This window comes from Arachis ipaensis, chromosome B1, assembly GCF_059453495.1.
Source record: "Arachis ipaensis isolate K30076 ecotype BB chromosome B1, ASM5945349v1, whole genome shotgun sequence".
In the NCBI taxonomy this organism is placed as follows: domain Eukaryota; kingdom Viridiplantae; phylum Streptophyta; class Magnoliopsida; order Fabales; family Fabaceae; genus Arachis; species Arachis ipaensis.
The window spans coordinates 77,228,560-77,234,297 of record NC_142436.1 but is presented as its reverse complement, the minus strand read 5'-3'; the positions used below and the strand labels follow the sequence as shown (position 1 = coordinate 77,234,297).

The window sequence follows — 5,738 nt, the reverse complement described above, 5'->3', positions numbered from 1 at the left end:
CATTTTAATTATTTTGGTTTCATATGAGCATGCACCCAAATTCCAAATAATTTATCAGTTAATTGCTCTTCTTATCATCCCATGTTCCCATAGTTTCCCCACACTTAGTGGATGCACAATCTCTATCTTAAGCTAACCAAAGATTCAATTTGGGGTATTTGATTTGTTTTTCTGCTTAAGGCTAGTGATGTGGTTATAGAACAGAAGGAGATTAAAAGGCTCAAGGGGGCTAACAAGGGTGACATAAAAGGGTAGGCTTATTTAGAAAAAGTGAGAAAAGAACAAGTAATGGCCTCGATCATATGCAAGAATGTAAATACATTGAATATTGGACATATAGAATGAAACAAAGTAAAGTCTGCAATCGTAGTGAAGAAGGGAGAAACACACAGGAATGAAAACTATGGTTAAATAATGTAACCATGCAATTAAGCTAAAAAACTCACGGGTTGTGTGTTCTTTGGCTCAAAACCATATATCAATTATGTATATCATGCAAGTAGAAATTAAGAATTTCCATTCAACTCAATGTGAATCTTTGAATGGCTTTTATCAAAATAAGTATATTCTTTTAAAAATGTTGTCAATTTACCAACATTTATTGTTATATATATATATGTATATAGTGGGTGGATTGTTGTGATTCTGAAAAATTAAAATTTCTAGTTTACTCTTTATTTTCAATTAAACCGAATTCTCATATGCTAAAAAGGGTAAACTAAACTAAATAATCCATATGTTTCTTTATCACAACTAAATGCTAAAAGTACAAATCAAGCTAAATATCTAAGATATATATACAAAGTGCAAAATATAAAATGTAATAAAGTAGAAATAGACAGAAAATACAGTAAAAGAAAATGTGCAAGTACTGAAAGAAAAATAAGATAAAGTAAAATAAAATAAAATAAAATAAAATACAAAAAAAGAAATAAAATAGGATAAAGAGTCTGAAAGTGGTTCACCAAGATAATATTCGCCAGAGATGGTGACCTCCCCACACTTATACAATAGCATCGTCCCCGATGCTCAATCACGCTGGGTGTGAAGAAGGGGCATCTCCGGAAGGGTGCTCTGCTGGTGTCTCTATGGTGGCCTGAGTTGCTGCAGTCTGTGTGGGTGCTTGAGGATCTGACTGCTGAAGTGGAGGCTCTGTCTGTAAAGAGACATGTGGATCGGCTGGCTGTATCTGCTGGGGCTTCTCATGATGTGGCGCAGTGATGAGCGGATAATTTATACGCTTTTTGGCATTGTTTTTAGGTAGTTTTTAGTATAATTTAGTTAGTTTTTACTATGTTTTTATTAGTTTTTAAATAAAAATCACATTTCTGGACTTTACTATGAGTTTGTGTATTTTTCTATGATTTCAGGTATTTTCTAGCTGAAATTGAGGGACCTGAGCAAAAATCTGATTCAGAGGCTGAAGAAGGACTGCAGATGCTGTTGGATTCTGACCTCCCTGCACTCGAAATGGATTTTCTGGAGCTACAGAAGCCCAATTGGCGCGCTCTCAATTGAGTTGGAAAGTAGACATCCAGGGCTTTCCAGCAATATATAATAGTTCATACTTTGCCCGAGTTTTGATGATGCAAACTGGCGTTCAAACGCCAACTTCCTGCCCTATTCTGGAGTTAAACGCCAGAAACAGGTTGGAAATCAGAGTTAAACGCCAAAAACAGGTTACAACCTGGCGTTTAACTCCAAAAAGAGTCTCTATACATGAAAGCTCAATGCTCAGCCCAAGCAAACACCAAGTGGGCCCGGAAGTGGATTTCTACATCATTTACTTATCCTATGTAACCCTAGCTACTAGTTTAGTATAAAAACTACTTTTAGTGATTTATTTTATATCTCTGGTTAGTCTTTGAATAATTTTTATGTTCAGAGATCACGTTTAGGGGGCTGGCCATTCGGCCATGCCTGGACCTTCATCACTTATGTATTTTCAACAGTATAGTTTCTACACACCATAGATTAAGGTGTGGAGCTCTGATGTTCCTCATGAATTAATGCAAAGTACTATTGTTTTTCTATTCAATTCAAGCTTATTCCTATTCTAAGATATTCGCTTGTACTTCAACCATGATGAATATGATGATCCGTGATACTCATCACTATTCTCAACCTATGAACGAGTGCCTGACAACTACTTTCGTTCTACCTTGGATTGAGCGTTTATCCCTTAGCCTCCATTCCGAAATATCGGAGTCTTCGTGGTATAAGTTAGAATTATTGGCGGCCATTCTTGAGATCCGGAAAGTCTAAACCTTGTCTGTGGTATTCCGAGTAGGATCTGGGAAGGGATGACTATGACGAGCTTCAAACTCGCGAGTGTTGGGAGTAGTGACAGATGCAAAAGGATCACTGGATCCTATTCCAACATGATCGAGAACCGACAGATGATTAGCCGTGCAGTGACAGCGCATTTGGACCATTTTCACTGAGAGGATGGGAAGTAGCCATTGACAACGGTGATGCCCAACATACAGCTTGCCATGGAAAGGAGTATGAATGATTGAATGAAGACAGTAGGAAAGCAGAGATTCAGAAGGAGCAAAGCATCTCCATACGCTTATCAGAAATTCTCACCAATGAATTACATAAGTATTTCTATCTTTATTTTCTATTATTTATATTTTAATTATCAAAATCCCATAACTAATTGAATCTGCCTGACTGAGATTTACAAGATGACCATAGCTTGCTTCAAGCCGACAATCTCCATGGGATCGACCCTTACTCACGTAAGGTTTATTACTTGGACGACCCAGTGCACTTGCTGGTTAGTTGTGCGGAGTTGTGACAAAAAGAATTGAGATTATGAACATGCGTACGAAGTTTTTGGCGCCGTTGAGATCACAATTTCGTGCACCAAGTTTTTGGCGCCGTTGCCGGGGATTGTTCGAGTTTGGACAACTGACGGTTCATCTTGTTACTCAGATTAGGTACTTTTATTTTATGTTTAAGCTTTTTAATTTTTATTTATTTTCGAAAAATCTCAAAAAATTTTATTTTATTCTTCAAAATTTTTAAGAATAAATTCTAGAGTTTCAAATGATGCTTTTAATATCACAAGAGCTAGTTGATTCCCATCAATTTAGTTGTTGTATGTAATGTCCTGCTGAAGCTTGGCTAGCCATGTCTAATCTTTTTAGACTAAAGCTTTAGACTAACATTACATGATTCCTGGAATTCTTAGTAAAAATTTTGAAATCCATATTTTTCTTTTTCCAATTAATTTTCGAAAAATTACAAAAAATTTTATAAAATCATAAAACCAAAAATAATTTTATGTTTCTTGTTTGAGTTTAGTGTCAATTATTAAGTTTGGTGTCAATTGCATGTCTTTATTCTTCTTGCATTTTTCAAAAGCGTGTTCATGTGTTCTTCATGATCTTCAAGTTGTTCTTGATTATCTTCTTTGTTTGATCTTTGCATTTTCATGTTTTATGTCTTTTCTTGTTTTTCATATGCATTTTCAATTTGTTAGTGTCTAAAGTTTGAAAATTTCTAAGTTTGGTGTCTTGCATGTTTTTATTTTCTTAAAAATTTTCAAAAATAAGTTCTTGGTGTTCATCTTGACATTCAAAGTGTTCTTGGTGTTCATCTTGACATTCAAAGTGTTCTTGCATGCATTGTGTGTTTTGATTCATAATTTTTATGTCTTGTGTCTTTTTTGTGTTTTTCTCTTTCTTTATTAAAAACTCAAAAATCAAAAAAATATCTTTCCCTTATTCTTCTCATAAATTTCGAATATTTGAGTTGAATCATGAATTTAGTTGTTTCTTATGAGTCAGGTCAAATCTTCAATTTAAAAATCCTATCTTTTCAAAACTTTTCAAAAATCAAATCTTTTTCATTTTTTTATGATTTTCAAAAATTTTAAAAATGATTTTCAAAATCTTCTTCTTAATTTCATTCTATAATTTCAAAATCTTTACTAATAATTAATGTGATTGATTCAAAAATTTTAAAGTTTGTTACTTGCCTATTAAGAAAGGTTCCATCTTTAAATTTTAGAATCATATCTTTTAGTTTCTTGTTAGTCAAGTAATCAACTTTAATTTTCAAAATCAAATCTTTTTAATTTCCTTTTCAAATCTTTTTCAAATTGATTTTCAATCATATCTTTTTCAAAACTTAATTTCAAAATCTTTTCTCACTTATTATCTTTTCAAAATTGATTTTCAAATCTTTTTCAATTAACTACTTGACTTTTTGTTTGTTTTACTATTTCTTATCTTTTTCAAAACCACCTAACTACTTTTCTCTCTCTTATTTTCGAAAATCACTAACCTCTTTTTCAAAAATTTCTTTTCATTAACTAATTGTTTTAAATTTCAATTTTATTTTATTTTATTTTCCTCAATTTTCGAATTCTAATTAACAATTAAAATAAAAACAAAAATATTTTCATTTTATTTTAAATTAAATTCGAATTCTCTCCCCCTCTCTCATCTCCTTCTATTTATTTATCTACTAACATTCCTCTTCCACTCAAAAATTCGAATTCACTCTTCTCCTCTGTGTTCGAATTCTTATCTTCTCCTTCTTCTATTCTTCTCTTCTTCTACTCACATAAAGGAATCTCTATACTGTGACATAGAGGATTCCTCTTCTTTTATGTTCTCTTCTTTTTCATATGAGCAGGAACAAGGATAAGAACATTCTTGTTGAAGCTGACCCTGAACCTGAAAGGACTCTGAAGAGGAAGCTAAGGGAAGCTAAGGCACAACTCTCTGCAGAAGACCTGACAGAAATTTTCGAAAAAGAAGGAGACATGGCCGAACCCAATAACAATGGTGGAGATGCAAGGAAGATGCTTGGTGACTTTATTGCACCCTCTTCCAACTTCTATGGAAGAAGCATCTCAATTCTTGCAATTGGAGCAAACAACTTTGAGCTTAAGCCTCAATTAGTTTCTCTAATGCAGCAGAATTGCAAGTTCCATGGACTTCCAATGGAAGATCCTCATCAGTTTTTGGCTGAATTCTTGCAAATATGTGACACAGTCAAGACCAATGGAGTTGATCCCGATATCTACAGGCTTATGCTTTTCTCTTTTGCTGTAACAGACAGAGCTAGAACATAGTTGGATTCACAACCTAAGGAAAGCCTGAACTCTTCGGATAAGCTGGTCAGTGCTTTCCTGGCCAAATTCTTTCCACCTCAAAAGATGAGCAAGCTTAGAGTGGAAATCCAAACCTTCATACAGAAGGAAGGTGAGTCCCTCTATGAAGCTTGGGAAAGATATAAGCAACTAATCAAAAGGTGTCCTACTGACATGCTTCCAGAATGGAGCATCATAAGTATATTCTATGATGGTCTGTCTGAGTTGTCAAAAATGTCATTGGACCATTCTGCAGGAGGATCTCTTCATCTAAAAACCCCTGCAGAAGCTCAGGAACTCATTGAAATGGTTGCAAATAACCAGTTCATGTATACCTCTGAGAGGAATCCTGTGAACAATGGGACACCTCAGAAGAAGGGGGTTCTTGAAATTGATACTCTGAATGCCATATTGGCTCAGAACAAAATATTGACTCAAGTCAATATGATTTCTCAGAGTCTGAAGGGATTGTAATCTGCATCCAATAGTACTAAAGAAGCATCTTCTGAAGAAGAAGCTTATGATCCTGAGAACCCTGCAATGGCAAAGGTGAATTACATGGGAGAACCCTAGGGAAATACCTATAATCCTTCATGGAGAAATCATCCAAATTTCTCATGGAAGGATC

The 5,738-nt window shown here is 34.3% G+C and overlaps 1 non-coding gene across 1 annotated transcript; it reads right to left on the bottom strand.

Moving 5' to 3' along the window:
* Positions 1–5,182: 5,182 nt before the first annotated feature.
* On the bottom strand, positions 5,183–5,290 carry LOC148577100 (small nucleolar RNA R71). Its single transcript, XR_015903765.1, has one exon. It is a non-coding gene; the product is annotated as a small nucleolar RNA R71 (small nucleolar RNA).
* Between the last annotated feature and the right edge of the window lie 448 nt (positions 5,291–5,738).